This window comes from Arvicanthis niloticus, unplaced genomic scaffold, assembly GCF_011762505.2.
Source record: "Arvicanthis niloticus isolate mArvNil1 unplaced genomic scaffold, mArvNil1.pat.X pat_scaffold_755_arrow_ctg1, whole genome shotgun sequence".
NCBI lineage: Eukaryota > Metazoa > Chordata > Mammalia > Rodentia > Muridae > Arvicanthis > Arvicanthis niloticus.
In genome coordinates, this window is record NW_023046356.1 from 14,830 (window position 1) to 32,454 (window position 17,625).

The 17,625-nt window shown below is 46.9% G+C and overlaps 1 pseudogene across 1 annotated transcript; it reads right to left on the reverse strand.

Moving 5' to 3' along the window:
* Positions 1-1,779: 1,779 nt before the first annotated feature.
* On the reverse strand, positions 1,780-17,015 carry LOC117702400 (histone chaperone ASF1B-like; annotated as a pseudogene). The gene is made up of 4 exons (XR_013070399.1): positions 16,907-17,015; positions 6,633-6,748; positions 3,995-4,170; positions 1,780-2,852 (listed from the first exon to the last, which is right to left on the reverse strand). The product of XR_013070399.1 is annotated as a histone chaperone ASF1B-like (transcript).
* Positions 17,016-17,625: the final 610 nt, after the last annotated feature.

The window sequence follows — 17,625 nt, forward strand, 5'->3', positions numbered from 1 at the left end:
AGAGGCATGAGGCAGAGGCAGAGGCAGAGGCAGAGGCAGAGGCAGAGGCAGAGGCAGAGGCAGAGGCAGAGGCAGAGGCAGAGGCAGAGGCAGAGGCAGAGGCAGAGGCAGAGGCAGGAGGCAGAGGCAGAGGCAGAGGCAGAGGCCGAGGCAGAGGCAGAGGCAGAGGCAGAGGCAGAGGCAGAGGCAGAGGCAGAGGCAGAGGCAGAGGCAGAGGCAGAGGCAGAGGCAGAGGCAGGGCAGAGGCAGAGGCAGAGGCAGAGGCAGAGGCAGAGGCAGAGCAGAGGCAGAGAGTCAGAGGCAGAGGCAGAGGCAGAGGCGAGGCAGAGGCAGAGCAAGAGGCAGAGGCAGAGGCAGAGGCAGAGGCAGAGGCAGAGGCAGAGGCAGAGGCAGAGGCAGAGGCAGAGGCAGAGTCAGAGCGAGGCAGAGGCAGATGTCCAGAGGCAGAGGCAGAGGCAGAGAGGCAGAGGCAGAGGCAGAGGGCAGAGGCAGAGGCAAGGAGGCAGAGGCAGAGGCAGAGGCAGGGCAGAGGCAAGGCAGAGGCAGAGGCAGAGGCAGAGGCAGAGGGCAGAGCAGAGGCAGAGGCAGAGGCAGAGGCAGAGGCAGAGGCAGAGGCAGAGGCAGAGGCAGAGGCAGAGGCAGAGCAGAGGCAGAGGCCTAGAGGCAGAAGAGGCAGAGGCAGAGGCAGAGGCAGAGGCAGAGGCAGAGGCAGAGGCAGAGGCAGAGGCAGAGGGCAGAGGCAGAGGCAGAGGCAGAGGCAGAGGCAGAGGCAGAGGCAGAGGCAGAGGCAGAGGCAGAGGGCGAGAGGCAGAGGCAGGCAGAGGCAGAGGCAGAGGCAGGCAGAGGCAGAGGCAGAGGCAGAGGCAGAGGCAGAGGCAGAGGCAGAGGCAGAGGCTAGAGCAGAGGCAGAGCAGAGGCAGAGGCAGAGGCAGAGGCAGAGGCAGAGGCAGAGGCAGAGGCAGAGGCAGAGGCAGAGGCAGAGGCAGAGGCAGAGGCAGAGGCAGAGGCAGAGGCAGAGGCAGAGGCAGAGGCAGAGGCAGAGGCAGATGCAGAGGCAGAGGCAGAGGCAGAGGCAGAGGCAGAGGCAGAGGCGAGGCAGAGGCAGAGGCAGAGGCAGAGGCAGAGGCAGAGGCAGAGGCAGAGGCAGAGGCAGAGGCAGAGGCAGAGGCAGGCAGAGGCAGAGAGGCAAGAGGGCAGAGGCAGAGGCAGGCAGAGGCAGAGGCAGAGGCAGAGGCAGGCAGAGGCAGAAGGCAGAGGCAGAGGCAGAGGCAGAGGCAGAGGCAGAGGCGGCAGAGGCAGAGGCGCAGAGGCAGAGCCAGGCAGAGGCAGAGGAGGCAGAGGCAGAGGAGGCAGAGGCAGAGGAGCAGAGGCAGAGGAGGCAGAGGCAGAGGAGGCAGAGGCAGAGGAGGCAGAGGCAGAGGAGGCAGAGGCAGAGGAGGCAGAGGCAGAGGAGGCAGAGAGGCAGAGGAGGCAGAGGCAGAGGAGGCAGAGGCAGAGGAGGCAGAGGCAGAGGAGGCAGAGGCAGAGGAGGCAGAGGCAGAGGAGGCAGAGGCAGAGGAGGCAGAGGCAGAGGAGGCAGAGGCAGAGGAGGCAGAGGCAGAGGAGGCAGAGGCAGAGGAGGCAGAGGAGGCCAGAGGCAGAGGAGGCAGAGGAGGCAGAGCAGAGGCAGAGGCAGAGGAGGCAGAGGCAGGTGGATCTCTCTGGTCTACATAGTAAATCCCAAGCCTGCTGTTTATGGGTGGATGGGGATGGGGTGCAGAAAAAAAAAAAGCAGAACAATCTAAATGAAGTGCTTTTATTCTTAAGCCAACCATAACTTTTAATATAAAACCTTTTAATATACACACTGCAATCACAATAGCATACATGTAGCAGCAAGGGGACCAAGGCTTAGGGTAGGGGTAGATGGAGCGGGAGTTTTTCAGGTCAGCCTGCCAAATACCTCCTTTATCCCAGAATATTTAGGTACCACATGAGAATGAACATGTGGTCAAAGCAAACCCTGATGACTCCATGGGGCCAGAATGCATGAAGCAGGACCTCCAATATACCTCCTACCCAGGGCAATCCTCTCAGAAAGCCAGGCTCAGTCAGGCGGTGAAAAGGTGGCTGTGACCAAAGTACCTACCATCCCTCACTAGCCTGGGGAGCTCACCTTTGGGGAGTTTTATAGTACTAGTTAGACTGAATGTCCTAGACACTCTGAAAGGACAGCCATTGTATTGGGTTGGCCTTCTAACCAGGACTCCTTCCTTGCCTGAGTCTCCAAGAACTCAAGTTGGAAGGAATAATAACCTCTGGCCAATGCTAGCCAGGCACTACCCAAGCAAGCCTCAAGGTAGGTGGTATTCAGAAAGCTTCTCATAGAAACTGATAATATAGAAGGAAAAATGACGCAAAGAATGAGAAACACAAGTACCTGCTTTTTAGAGGTCAGTAGATCATAAGTGAGATGATTCTTCTGGACCTGGATGGAAAAGATTGGGGCCCATTTTTTTTTTCCTTGGGGCTGACAGGTCTGGAGACAGCTGGTGGTCCCCAAATCCTTGAGATGACCAAGCATGACTGTCTGAGGGCTTGTAGGTCCCCTCCAGGTGTGCAAGGAGACTGCCATGGGTCCTACTGAGCCCTATCTGCCTCCCCTGTCAGATGCAATCCATGGAGTTTTCAGGAAGGAGGCCTGGGATGCAGCTAGGGAGGCCCAGGCTTTTGACGGGAGTGCAACTAAGGGGAAGGCCGAAGTCCACATTGGGGTCCTGGTTTTCTATGGCTTCCAGCCTGTCTGGATTGTTGTCCCAGTTGATATGGAATCGGGTCACCCGGGGGTTAGAGGCCAAGATGTTCCGCTGTAGCTATAGTAAGAAGAAGAATGTCAGCCCCCACCACCTAAGTGTTTATTATTCCCTCAGACCTCCACTTGGAGCATGAGAGCAGACTCAAGCGCCCTTGCTGCTCAGATGCAAAGCCCTAGAGATGCTTGTACATTCTGGGTAGAAATAGGGCCTTCTCATCCTGGTTTTGCTCATTTGTTCTTTTGGTTTGGGTTGTTCTGTTTTGAGAGGGTCTCAACTATGTAGCCGTAGCTAGCCTGGAACTATGTAGAAGGTGGGCTTGAACGCATGACATCTGCCTGCATCTCCCCAAGTGCTTTAACCCCCAGTACTGGGGTTAGAGGTATGGACTACCATGCCTGGCTTATTTGATTTAAAAAAAAAAAAAAAACTTGTATATGGGTGTTTGGCTATACATATTTCTATGTCCCATATGTGTGCCTTGTGCCTTTGGAGGCCAGAAGAGGGCATAGATTCCCTAAAACTGGAGTAAAAGTTATGTGCCACCATGTGGGTGCTAAGAATTAAACCTGGGTTCTCTGGAAGAGCAGCAAGTTCTTATCCACTGAGCCATCTCTCCAGTCCATTCGATTTTTTTTTTAATATCTTTATTTTATTGTATTAATGTTTTGCTATTGAGATGTCTGTCATGTATATGTCTGATCCCTGTGGAAGTCAGAAGAAGGCATAGATTCCCTTGGAATTGAAATTACAGGTGGCTGTGAAGCTACCATGTGGATGCTAGGAATCAAACCCAGGTCCTCTGCAAGAGCAGCCAGTGCTCCTAACCACTGAGCTATCTCTTCGGTGCTCCCCAACCCCTACACATCTGGAAACAGGGTCTTGCTATATAGCCTAGGCTGGTCTAGAACTCATTATGTAGATGAGGCTGGCCTCTAACTTATGATACTCCTGGCTCACCATTCTGAGGGCTGGAGTGCTGAGATCAGTGTGCTCCACTGCACCCAGCTCTAGTCCTCATTCTGTTAGGCATACCTCCAGAAAAAAAAAAAGACTTACTGTAGCTCTTACTGCATTCCTAGCTCTAGCTTAACACTGCAGTCAGTATGATCTATTAACCTTGACTGACCTTGGCTCCAAACCCCCCTCCATTGTAAGAGAACTGGCCTGTCTAAAGTAGAAAGTGCAGAGACAGGTCCCACCTGAGAGAAGTCTGGCTTTGGGGTGGGTTCTCCCGAAGCTCTGGGTTTGGGTACTCATTGTTGACATAGTAGCCAACACGGATGAACTCTTGTCCATGGTAGGTGCAGGTGATGAGAACCACAGTCACACCCACGGCGTCCGTCTCAGGAATGAGGGATGGGTTTGGGGCATCAGCCTAGGGAGACATATCCTGTGCTTTAGCACTGCCAATCAAGCCCAAATGTCATTAACACAAAGACTACCAATGAAGTGGGACTAGACAGACTGGTGATACAGATGACCATAAAGAAGAGATCATGAGTTTGATTTAGTAGCATGTTCACCCAGCATGCAGAGCCCTATCTTCCCTCCTCAGTCCCTCGTAATAATAACAATAAGAAACTCAAAACTGTTTAAACTTGATTAAGAGACAAAGGTGTTCAGGTGGAATATGGTGTACAAGGGGAATGACAATGAGATGAAGCTAGTCAGGTGGCCTGCTGGGTCAATTAAGGGCTTGGGAAAGAGCAATGCTTAGCAGGAGGTAAGGTCTGAAAAGACTGGTGGGCCGGGCAGTGGTGGCCCACGCCTTTAATCCCAGCACTTGGGAGGCAAAGACAGGCGGATTTCTGAGTTCCAGGACAGCCAGGGCTACACAGAGAAACCCTGTCTCGAAAAAAAAGAAAAGAAAAGAAAAGAAAAGAAAAGAAAAGAAAAGAAAAGAAAAGAAAAGAAAAGAAAAGAGAGAGAGAAAAGAAGAAAAGAAAGGAAGAAAAGAAAGAAAGAAAGGAAGGAAGGAAGGAAGGAAGGAAGGAAGGAGGAAACTGGTGGTCTGGCTGCCGGAGGGCTGTACCATAAGTAGGGAGGCCAGGCAGGAGTAGGCCTGGAAAGGAGCAGAAGCCTAAACCCCAGCAACAGAAAAAGAGTCACAGATCAGGGTGTTTGGTTTTTGGATGGAATAGTTATGTTGGTGCAATAAAAAACCAATACAAATGAAAACATAGACCCTTAACCAAAACCACCACACAGCTGAGCATCACCAGTGGGCCTGCTCAATGGCCAAGCTGCATGCTCTGGAAGTAGGCCTTGGCTGAACACGGGGCTCAGTGGGCTTGAGAGGAGTGTGTGAGGGCAGGTAGCTTGCAATAGGAAAAGCAGTGGGAGGGAGGTGACGGATGGTGACCTTGGACATAGCACTACTGGAAAGTCACAGCCCATCTTTGTATTCATTGGTTCTGAGTTTACAAATCTGACAACTTGATACATCTAGAAACTTCAAAATCAACAAGTATAGTACTTTCATAATTGCTTACAGACATGTACATAGCAAGGAAAAACCCTTTGCTCGGGTTCTTGCTTCAGCTTTCAATACACCTTTTGGTTTCTTATGGTGAGTGTGGGTTCCTGTTTGTCAGCTTGTGAACAGTTTGCTGCACATTCCAGCACCACAGTATTTGTCTCTCTCCGGGCCTAGAGACATAAAGCTAAGCAACCATGAAACCCTGGAACCTTTCTTTGCTACACTGCCAACAATGCCAGGGCAGAAGATAAACAAGTTTTATATTCGTCACCACCTTTACTACACATCCTTGTATCTGTTCGTTAAGACAGGGTCTCACTATGTAGCCTCGGCTAGCTTCAAACCCAGAGATCTGCCTGCCTCTGCCTCCTGGATGCTCAGATTTAAAGTATAGCACAACCTGCCTAATTGTTTTTTAACAGCATCTGGCTGTGTACTCTAGGTTAGCCTTGAACCTAAAGCAATCTTTCTACCTTGGCTTTTCACATACTGAGATACAAACACAAGTACCACTAGCTACCAACCTTTAACAGAAACTGAATACTTGATTCTTCATTATGCATACAAATGTTTAACTCACTGATGCCAAATTGAGATGTTTTAAAAATGAGTAAAGACTTACATCATACAGCAAATAGCAAAATAAATAAAGATCCCCAAATGCAGTGCTGAAATGCTGCCTGGGTGAAAGCAACTTATGAAAACTATCTGTGCTGGGTAAGCTTTGTCCAGATATGTTAGTGCTTCTGCTGTGTTCCTGAGTCAACACTTACTAGTGAGGTATTCGAGACAGGGTCTTACTACATAGCCCAGGCTGGATCCAAACTGTGTGTGCTGGGTATTAAGTATATACTGCTGTGCCTAGCTCCGGCTGATGAACAAGTAACAATAACTCTTAATCATTATTCTTCCTTGAGGGAAATAGTTCAATATTCATGAACTATGTTTATGGGTTTTATATAACTCCTGTGAACAGATCACAAATTAGTGGTCCAGCGGTCATTAAGAGCTGTGACCCAGAGGTCCCCACCTCTGGGGAGGGGTAGGACATCTGATGAGACTGGGTGAGTTCAGGGTGGTAGTCCTTTAAAGACATGTGGCTCAGACAGGCCTTGAACTTGTCCTTCTGCCTCACCATCCTGAGTAGCTGGGATTACAGTAGTTGTGTCACCAGTCCCAGTTTAAGCATTTGAACTTAAGCCAGACTGCTAAAATCAGTGTGCTTTCAGGTAAAAGAGAAAGGTTCTAGGCTTGGGTGTGGCTCAATAGTGGAGTGCATGTTTAGTATGTCAGGCCCCGGCTCCATCTCCAGCCTGAGACATTTCTGGAAATGAAGGGCTAAGGCAAAACTTACTCACCTGAAAGACGAACATATGCCTTCCTGCAGGAACAGGACCCACCAGCACTGAGTCTAGGATCTGATCAAACTCCTCACTCTCAGCTGAGCCCACATAAATGATCTTCCACTCCAGGTCTGCAAGAACACGGGGGAATAAGGAAATTGAGGACTGAAATAGCTGGCGAGCACGGCAAGGGTCTTATGGTCAGCATTAGGCAAATCTGAATATACTAGAAGGTCCTCTGAACTGGTGTGTTTGCTGGGCAATAGGCTCCGGCACCACAATCCTGAATTAGAGCAAATATGAAGATCTACTTTAATGGAGACATTTTTCCTGTGGGCCTAACTAGGCCAAGTGACCTTGACTCTGGCTCTCCAGGGAAACTTAGGCCTCTCAGTAGCTGAGAGGAATTATATAGCAGAGGCTGACTCAAGAATCCTGTGACATCAGCTTGTGAGGGAACAGCAAGGAGTTGGGCTACCTTGGTCTCTAGATAGGAAGTGCCATCCTCTTTCACAGAAGGATTGGTGCCACCTAGTAGAGCAGATCCCTCGATAACTGGGGCAGGGTGGCAGATTCCAATCCAGCAGGAGAGCCAGGTGGCAGGAGGAGAAAGGCAAATCTGCAGGGGGGGGGACGGACCAACTTGTCCCAAAGTTGTCTACATCTGGCACCAACTCATGCCTACTTGTGCACATTGTGGGACAGAGGCTTTGCCAACAAATGGTGTGTGACAAGGCATACCTCCAAACCCTGACTCCATACTCCATTGCTAAGTGGGCTCAGTCCTGGAGTATACCAACAAGAGATAAAAGAAAACGTACCTGAAGACCCTTCCTATTAATCTCAGGAGAGTCCTGGTACCCATAGCCTCTTGTAGGGGGGCCAAGTGTTACCAGGAGCAAGGTCATGCTAGTACAGAGAAGCTTGGCATCAGACCCAGAACTTATTTTAGGCTCTTTGAAATTACACAACCCCTAGCTCCAGCAGCTGGGAAAAGTTGCACAAGCTGAGATTTTCACAGAGAGCTCTTGGAAGCTGCCTGGCTCTTGGTCCTATGTGGTACAGACATCCAACACTGGAAGCACACAGATATCAGATCATACTATAGAGTTTGCCACCTGAACCACAAAGCTTTCCTTTACATCCACTCCCTTGTTCCTTCACAATTTCACCTAGGTCTTTCTAGGTGACCCCATGACCATGGTTCACTAGGTTCAAACTCCAGCCTCAGTATTTTGAGGAAATTATTTAGCTATTTCATTTTTCTTGAGCTTTATTTTCTTATGTACCTTTCAGTAGTGGGAGGTATTAAAAAGGAACGACTAGCAAGCTTCCCGGCTCTACCACCAACCAAGTTCCTGCACTATGCCCACCACCGCAGGCCACCTCAGTCCCGATGCCTGGCCAGCCAAGTGCTGGCAGGCAAAGGCGTACCTGTTTTATCTCATGAAGTCTCTGACTCAGAGCTCCACAATCTCTCCACCCAGCTTGCTAAGTTCCCACTAGTGGGTCACTACCATGCCATCCCCATGCTTCAAAATCCCCATGGCCTTTATTGGGCACATCAGGCAAACCCATGCTTTGCCACCGTACCTTCCTCTCTTGAACTCAGTCTAAGTCGATTCCAGAAAAAAAAAAAAAACACCACGAACTTAGCTTAGAAACAATGGTAATTCAATCTCTAGGTGTAACAACTAAAACCTAACCTTGTAATCCTTATTAAATCTGATACCAGGAAACTCTATCAGCTGCATCTTTCCCATGTTCTATCCCAGTTCCAAAAGCCTCATTTCATCTACAGACAAAATAGTGTCCAGAAAAAGGACACAAATTACAGGTTAGGACAACTTAGTTCTGCCAAGACAGAATAGGCTCGTCCTTAATAACTCCTGTTTGTCAAAGGTCTGTCAGATGATCCTGGGCCAGAAGGCTGAAGCTCCAACTTCCCAATTTACTGGGGCTGTATGGATAAGCAGCTGTCTCTACAACTTGTCTCAGTTCTGGAAGCTGTGTTAGGCTTCCTATATATTTTCAGTTAATATCAGTTGTTCTTGGATTTCTGACGGGGTTGAAGACTTACAGTCTCATAGCCAACCCAGGCTATTTACATTAAGAGAACAGATTTGAGAGGATGGTTTTCAGATGGCATTTAATCTGAAGCCAGGACATAAGTACAGAACTTTTAAGTCTTTTAAGTTAGGATAGAGGACACTGTAAAATATTGGACTGGGCATTATGTCTATTTTATGTATACCTTATAAATTACAAAATGGTAATAGCTGTGCTCAATTTATATTTTGAGATAAAGTTTTGTGGTTTTTTTGTTGTTATTGTTGTTTTATTCTAACAGAAAGGGTAAAATGTGGCTGGAATATCCCTGTCCAATCTATTTGCAGCAGGAGGCCTGTAACTGGGCAGGAAAAAGGGAGGCGGAACTAAGAGTTGCTGAGGGAGGAGGTCACAGGGGAGAGGAAGATGAAAATAGAGGCGTAGGCCAGCATGGCTTTAGAAGCCTCAGGTAGTTCTGGATATCAAAATATTAGGATAATTGGGATAACTTGTCTAAATTGGGTGGGCATCTTCTGTACTGAGATTTATTTATGTATAAATCTGACTGGCTAATTGTAAGCTTTAAGAGTTTTGGTTTTAGTCAGACAGTGGTGGCACAAGCCTTTAATCCCAGCACTTGGGAGGCAGAGGCAGGCGGATTTCTGAGTTCCAGGCCAGCCTGGTCTACAGAGTGAGTTCCAGGACAGCCCGGGCTACACAGAGAAACCCTGTCTTGAAAGCCCCCCACCCCCAAAGAGTTTTGATTTTACAGGGTTACTGGGTATTGTGATATCTAACTGCAAGGTTGGCAGTCATTACATGGAGCTAGGCCTAGTGCTGTGAATGTGGCAGAGTTGGCCTAGAGCCCTGGAGTCGTGGAGTTGGTGGGCAGAGGCAGTGACCATGTCAATGTCTCGGGGGCTCGGGGGCCAAAGAGCCTGCCGAGATGAGAACACCTGGCTAGGGCCAGATAGCCCACCGGTGTTGGGCATAGTGTGGGAACTTGGTGGTCCTATTTAGTTGCTAGAATGTGGGACCGCCTGGGCTGAGTTGGCGGCAGAGCTGGGAACCCTGCTGGCCATTCTTTAATACCTCCCATACGCCTTCCCTTTTATTTTATGTGTATGGGGGTTTGCCTGCTTATGTGTCTGTGTACCCTTTGGTGCCTGTGCCCACAGAGGCCAGATGTTGGGTCTGCTGGAACTAGAGGTACTGTAGGGGGTTGGTCTAGTGCTGCTTATATTCAAATGCTAAATTTTGTACCCAAGGTCCGATTGCTCCATTATGAGCATATCTTCATGTATTCCAGCCTTTGGTGTGTCAACCTTGCTCCCCATGTTATCCCTGACTGGTTAATAAAGATGCCTACAGTATGTAGCTGTGCAGAAGAGAGGTAGGCAGGACTTCAGATCCTGGGCTTGGGGTCTCAGGCAGAAGTTACCATGAGGTAGGTGGATTGTGAGTATATGACCGTGAGGCTGGCCTATTGGAGTAGGAGTGGCCCAGGCAGAACATGGCAAGTTATTGACTGGGAAGTAGACAAAATAATATAAAAGGTTGATATCTGCCCAGCTCTAACAGTTTTGTGCGTATTATATATGTAAAGGTTTTTGTCTTTTATTTGAAAACTATATGGTTTAAGTGGGACAGAAATCCCCAGAATAATGTTTGCCACAACATTTTGGCAAACCAACATGGAATGAAAACTTACTTAATACCCAAACTGAAATTTCAAATTTCCTGGATGAAAGGTGTGTTGTCCCATTAAGATAGAAGTAGTTAATCACCATGTGGGTGCTGGGAACTAAAGCAGGGTTCTCTGGAAGAGCACTCAGTACTCTAACTACAGAGCAATCTTTCTAGCTATCCCTAGCTATTTATTTCTTAGGAGTGCTGCTGATGAAACTTTGGGCATGCACATGCCAAAAATGTGCTATACATCTATCTGAGCCATGCTCCCAGACCCATGGATTTAGTTTTATAAAAGAACATTAGAACCAGTTATTCTGGAAGGATAGAAAAGTATGTGACCCTTGCTTGATCTCACTTTCTAAGATGGCTCTGTCAAGCTCTACTTTCTTTAGGCCCCTTACCCAAAACCCTATGGTATCACATATTCATACACTTAATAATGTGTTGGAGGGAAGGCTAGGCAAAAAGAACTTGACACAGAATAGTCCCTTGTGTCCCCAAGGCACCTAATATTGCTTAGTCTAGGTCAATACTTTCGGCAAAACCTATTGAAAGAAAGATTGTAGTGTATGCTGGAAGCCAGCAAATGATGAGCCCCTTCTTGACATGGGCCAGAAACAGACCTGAGAATTCACAGGAGACCACATAAAATACTGACTGGCTGCAGTCAGAGCTGATCAAATCTTCTACAGAAACAGATGATGAAACAAGGGCCCATAAACTGCAATCACCTTAAATTTGATAAAGTTTTTTTTTTTTTTTTTCATATTTTCCTTCAAAAGATAGAACTGCACTGGCATATGCCTTTAATCTCAATATGTGAGATTAAAAAAAGACAGAATTGGGTTTTAGAAATGGCTCTGAGGGTTAAGGCACTTGCTACAAAATACACAAAATATAAAGATTCAGCTCAATCTCCAGAAACTACATGTAGAAGGAGAGAAATAGCTGCAGCAGGCTGTCCTCTGATCTCTGAAAGCACCAGCACATACATACACATATGCAAAAACAAAGAACAGAGGACACAGTCTTCCTATGGAATGTAGGCTAGTCCAGAACTTATGACATACCTGCAAGCCTTCCAAGTATTGGAATTACAGGAGTGCACCTATGTGTGTCTCTTATTGAAACTAGCTTACTTTGTCAGCTAGTCTGGTAGCCAGTGAACACTTAGGATTCACTTGTCTGTACGCCTTCCCATTCTCCTGCTTGTACCTGAGTGTTGAACAGTGAAACTCAGGTCTGGTTCTTCCTGAGCCATTTCCTCACACTGGAATGCAGTGTTTTGAACAGAGAGAAATTAAATATTTAATTTCAGAATATACTCAGCTTTTAGCACCTGTAGGTTATATAAACTGAACCAATCAGATAGAAAATATTAGAAAAACAATCTGGGGCTGGAGGTAAAGCCCAGAGGTGGAATGCTCATCTAGCATCCATGATGCATGGGTTCCATCCCCAGCACCACACACAAAAACGAATTTGTACTGAACACGAATATGTACTACTTTTTTTGTTGTTGTTGATTGTTCATGTAGCCCTGGCTAGCCTAGAGCTCAGAGATCCACCTGCTAAGCCTCTTGAGTGCTGGAATTAAAGGCATTTCATGTATTCTCTAAACAGCATATAACATCTATTTCCACAGTACTGACACCAAGTTAGAATAAGTCATGTAGAGCTGAGATGGCTCAGTTATTACAGTGCTTTCTATATAAGTATGGAAAAAAGATCATAGTGGCTCACTTACAACTCCAGCCTTAGAAGGTGGACACAGGGGACCACTAATGAATTGGCTAGTAAGCTTAGCCATACCACCAAGCCCTGGGTTTAAGAGACCCAGTCTCAATGGATAAAGCAAAAAGAGTGTACTGAAGAGGATTCCTGACATCAATCCAAGAACTCCCTCATACACAACCTGTCTGCCCCATCTCCCCCCCCCCCAAAAAAAATGGAAAAAGAAGTCACATGTAGATAATTAGTCTACAGGAAGGGGCTGACAGTTGTGGTACACACCTGTAACACTGGAGATGGACCAGAATTCAAGACTAGACTCTTGTAACATATTACGTTCAAGACCAACATAGGGTTCATAGACCCTGTTCAAAAGAACCCTAATAAAGTCTATGCAAACACTATACCAGTTTATTTAAGGTCCTTAAACATCTGTGGGTACTAGTACCTGAGGAAGTTATAGCTCTGAGACCAATGGTGAAGACTATTTCTTCAAAAATAGGTGTGGACCATCAGGACATTCATACAGTATAAAGTATAAATAGTGACCAAACATAGGATTGGATTTCATTTTTTTTAAGGACAGGATCCCACTGCATAAACAGGCTGACCTTGAATTCACAAAGATCCTCTTGCCTCTCCCTCTCAACCACTGGGATTAGAAGTGGCCACCATTTTTGTTTTTTGTTTTTTTTTAAATATATGTATGATGTTTACATCCATGTAAATGTGGATGTGTCTAAGCCATGACGTGTATGGAGATAAGAGGAGAACTTTAAGTATATTACACTGTCAGCATATACAGAGAGCTTTTGGGGAATCTTTCTCCGTAACACTTATCCACCAAGTTATCTCTGTAGCCCTATTTGGTTTTGTTTTGAGGCTCTAAGTTGACACTGACCCTTTTAGGATACACACCTTTTAACAATTTGGGAAAACAAAACCAAAGCCAAAAGTAATTATTTCTGAAAAATATTACTAAAGACATGTAAAAATTTTTTAAGATTCCCTGAGCTTATTTTAGACAGCACTGGGGCAGAATCCAGAACTTGACATGCTAGACAGTGCTTAATGATCCATACCTCAGCCCATTCCTTTCTTTTTCCCTCCTTTATTTCTTGAGACAGTTCTGTATAGCCTTGGCAATCCACCTGCCTCTGCTTCCTGAGTGCCGGGATTAAGGGTGTGTACCACCGTGCTCTGGCCTTCTTTTGCTTGCTTTTTTCCCCCCTTCATTGTTTCTTTTTTTCTGTCTTTTCTTTTCGAAGACAGTGTCAGGTAGCCCAGGCTGACTTGGAACTTGCCATGAAGCTAAGCTTGGCTTTGACCTTCCAATCCTGTCATCATTCTCTTCCAACCCCTCAAGAGCTGGGGTCACAGGTATGTGCCATACTTCCTGCTTCTTTGAGAGCAGGTTTCATTATGTAGCTCATGTATCTGCTTGTGTGTAGCTGGGCACTGTTTTCTTTTTTAAAACTTCTGTGTATCATTCATTGGTCTTTTGTTCATATACAGATCAACACTGGTGCACAATATCTGGCTTCTTTGACTTCTTTGACTGGTACCTGTTGAAATTCTCCACTGTAGAGGGAAGCTGGGCCAAATTCACTAATGTAGACCCATACTTTGAACTGTCTACTTCTAGATGTTGAAGAGAGGGACCACAGGGCTTCAGAGCTTTTCAGATGATGAGGGCTGAGGAGGCTTGTCAGGTTTCAACAGATAGTGTCAAAATGTAAGGAAGCAACTTCTCTACTATTCATGGAAAGGAGGCCAGAAAGATGAAGGCCATCTTGCAGGCCAGTCAGAGTGTAAGGAATATAACCAACCAACATAACTTAAAGGAAAAACACCCTCTTCTATCTTTTCAAAGGGTCCTGATGTGACAAGAAATTCTATGGTCATTCCTGGTATGTTCTCCTAAATAGACTGTTGAGCTGGTGATACAGCTCAATGGCAGTGCAACTGTTTAGCATGTGTGTAGTCCTGGGTTTGATTTCTAACAACAACAACAATAACAACACCAAGAGCTACCACATACAGGACCCCTCCACCTCCACAAAAAATAAAGAGGATAAAATTAAATAAAACTTGCAAGTAGAGGCTGGGGAGATGGTTCTGAATTTAAGAACACTTACTAACCTTACAGAGAACCCAGGTTTGGTCCCCAGAAGACACACAGTGGCTTATAACTGTTTCTAACTGCAGTTCAGGTAATCTGATACTTTCTTCTGGCCTCTGCAGTCACTAGGTGCACATGTTGTGCCCATACATGTATGGTGGCAAAATACACATAAACAAACAAAAAAAGATCTACAAGTAAACGTTTTCTTCCTTTTCTAGTACTGAATCTGGGAGCTGGCTAGATGTCTCAGTAGATAGTATTTCCCATGAAAACCTAAGTACCTGAATCCAGGGTGCTGAAGAGCTAGTTCAAGGTTAGAATCCAGTATTGATCTTAAAGACCAGGTCTGATTCCCACACCCATGTCAGGAGTCTCAAACCGGATACAGAGGATCAGATGTCTCTGTCTTCCAGGGCTCCCATGCATATACCAACCACCAACATAGACACAAAATAAAATTAAAAAAAATTTTTTTAATTTAAAATTTAAAAAGATGGGGCTGGAGAGATGACCCAGAGGATAAGAGCACTGACTGCTCTTCCAGAGTTCCTGAGTTTAATTCCCAGCATCCACATGGTGGCTCACAACCATCTACAGGGGGTCTGATGTCCTCTTCTAGTGTGTCTGTAGACAGTGACAGACATACATGAAATAAATAAATCTTTAAAAAAAACAACATGAATTGCCTATTAAAAAAATAAAAATAAATTTAAAATAAATAAATAAATAAATAAATAAATAAATAAATAAATAAATGGAATGAGTTCACATGTGGTGGTGCACATTTTTAATCCCAGCACTGGAGAGGCAGAGACAAGTAGATCTTTGACTTCAAGCCCAGCCTGGTATACAGAGTAAGTTCTAGGCCAGCCAGAACTATAAAGTGAGAGTCTGTTTCAAAAAACAAACAGAAAAGGAAAGAAAACCCCAGGCACTCAAGTGGTGGCATAAATTCATGTAGACAAAAACACACACACAAAAATAAAATAAAAAAGTGGAGAGCAATTGAGAAAGACCACTTGATGTTTCTCTGGCCCACAAACCACAGACAAATTAAAGTAAAAAAATAAAATTTAAAAACAATCTGAACTCAGAGACAAACTTCAATGATACTGCTTCTATTATCTGGCTGACTTGGAAAAATCACCCTGCTCCTATTAAGACATGACCAGCAAGCAGGCTGACTCTAGCTTTATTGTTCTGATTCTATAAATAAGGAATAAAAGTGATACTAGGCAATGGCCATGCAACCATTTTTAAATGCAAGGAACACAAACAGGCTGACTGAAACCTGATCTCTCAGCATCTGGGAACTGTGAATCCCTTAATCTATCAGCTCCTTATCTCTCCTCTTGGCTTCCAAATAAGTCATATTCCACATTGTTACTCTACCTTTTATTTATTTATTTACACCCTGTCTTGTTCCAGCAAGGATTTAAACCAGCTTATTCTATAGTTAGTCATAAGCAGATTCGTTTAAACTTAAGGAGTAAGAAATTAGGGAGAGGCTGAGCCACTGGCCCACCCCAAGCACACACACAGCAGCTCCAAGTGAACAGGAGTGGCTGGCCTTGCCTGAACACCACCCAAAAGCCACCAAGAGGCACTAGCTGCCACAACCTAGCCTCTTCAGAGCTCCACCTCCTCAGCTGCTACATCATTTTTAACACTCAGTAGAGAAATGGTCTCATGGAATGCTTCCCTTGAAAGCAGGACTTGCCTTGCTGTGGAACTGAGATCCAAAATGACCTCACATTTTACATGTTCATAGATTTATTTGAAAGGTCTTTTGCTCTTTATGGCTCCTGTCCTCTCATCTGTAAGATGAGAGCCATGTCCATCTTATGTCCCACAGATGAATTAAGTCATTCTGTGAAAGATCCACAAAAGCCAGTGGCCTCCCAGATGATGGAAACTGATCCCATCCCTGTTTGGCCAGTTCACACCCTCTCCCCAGACTAGGTCAGCCCGTCAAAAGGGATGAGGGATTCCTTGCACTGGAAGCTAGTAGAAATCTCAGAAACTGGCAGAGGCCTGCCTGGCTGTGGGCACCCTCACCTGAGTACATTCACCCATACCAGGAGCTTGGGAAGACCAAGTTACCTACAAAGACTGGATTCAGAAGCCCCCATCTCTCCTCAGGAGAAGCTCATACATCGGATTTGGGACTAACCTAAAGAAAGAAGCCCTGATATAGGCAACACTACGTTGTTAACAGTTGGCAAGCAGGAGTTGCTGGGAGCCATAGGGTGGAGGAGGTCTTGCCACAGGCAGACAGGGAAACAAAAGAGGGTCTGGCTGGTTTGTAGGAAAAGGTATCCACAAGGAAAATGAGGGGACAGTCCTGGAGGTTGGGTTTCCACAGGAGGACAGATGGAAGGTTTCCTAAGAGGAAGGGTATAAAACTGGGGTCTAGCCATAGGGAAAAAGGCGTGGCTACGGGTCTCCAGGAAGCCAATGTGGGCTGACACCTCTGCAAGGAAACCGTGCAAGGACCAGTGGTGCAAGACGAGAGGTGAGGAGGCCTCCACGCGACAATGCAGACTGTACACAGGAGTCGTATCTACCGAGAGGTCGGAGTTGGGCCATGGCGTGTCACTAATGGGAGACTCAGTTGGCCCAGGGAGACTGGGAGTGGCAAAAAACGAGGGCAGGAGGGTTTGGGGGTCCCCTGCACAGGCCCCAGCCTCACCGTCAGACAGGGCCTCACTGCATTCGAAGCTGATCTCGAACCGGAAGGGGCTGTGGAAAGGGCTCGGGTTCTCCAGCACAGCCACATTCAGCACCGACACCTTGGCCATCACTCGCCCGGGAGCCGCAGCTGCTATGGAGCCTTCTTCAGTGACTTGCGACAGAGAAGGACGAGGACGGCAAGACAGAAACCTCGCCGCGACACCCAACTCTTCTCTCTGAAAGCGCTTCTCTCCGGTAAGCGCGCTCCCTTCAAATAGCCGGCTCCGCCCTCCAGCCAATCACCGCTAAGGATCTATGACGGCACGAGACGTTAGCCAATCCCGAGTCGCCCCTCGGCGCGCGGCCTGGACCCTCAGACCAATCAGAGAAGCTCCCTCTTCACGTCCACAGGAGGCGGAACGATAATCTCTTAGCTTCGTAAAGGTCTATCGGGAACCAATCCCTAGAGTCTCCGACTGGAATAGCTTGCTCCGGGGTGGGCGGAGTTAGAGCGCGGAACTTCTCTTGTCCAATCCCAAGGGTTACCGCACCAGCATGACCCGCCCCTCGTTCCGCTTTTCCGGTAGCGGCACCTCACAGAGAGCAGCGCCACCAACGGCCGAACGGTGGCGCGCGACTCTCACTAAAACGCGCAGAGAGGACAGTACTTGCCCGCCAGTGATTGACTATCGATCGAGGGCGGGGCTGAAGCGGGATTCTGAGATGTGATTGGCTAAT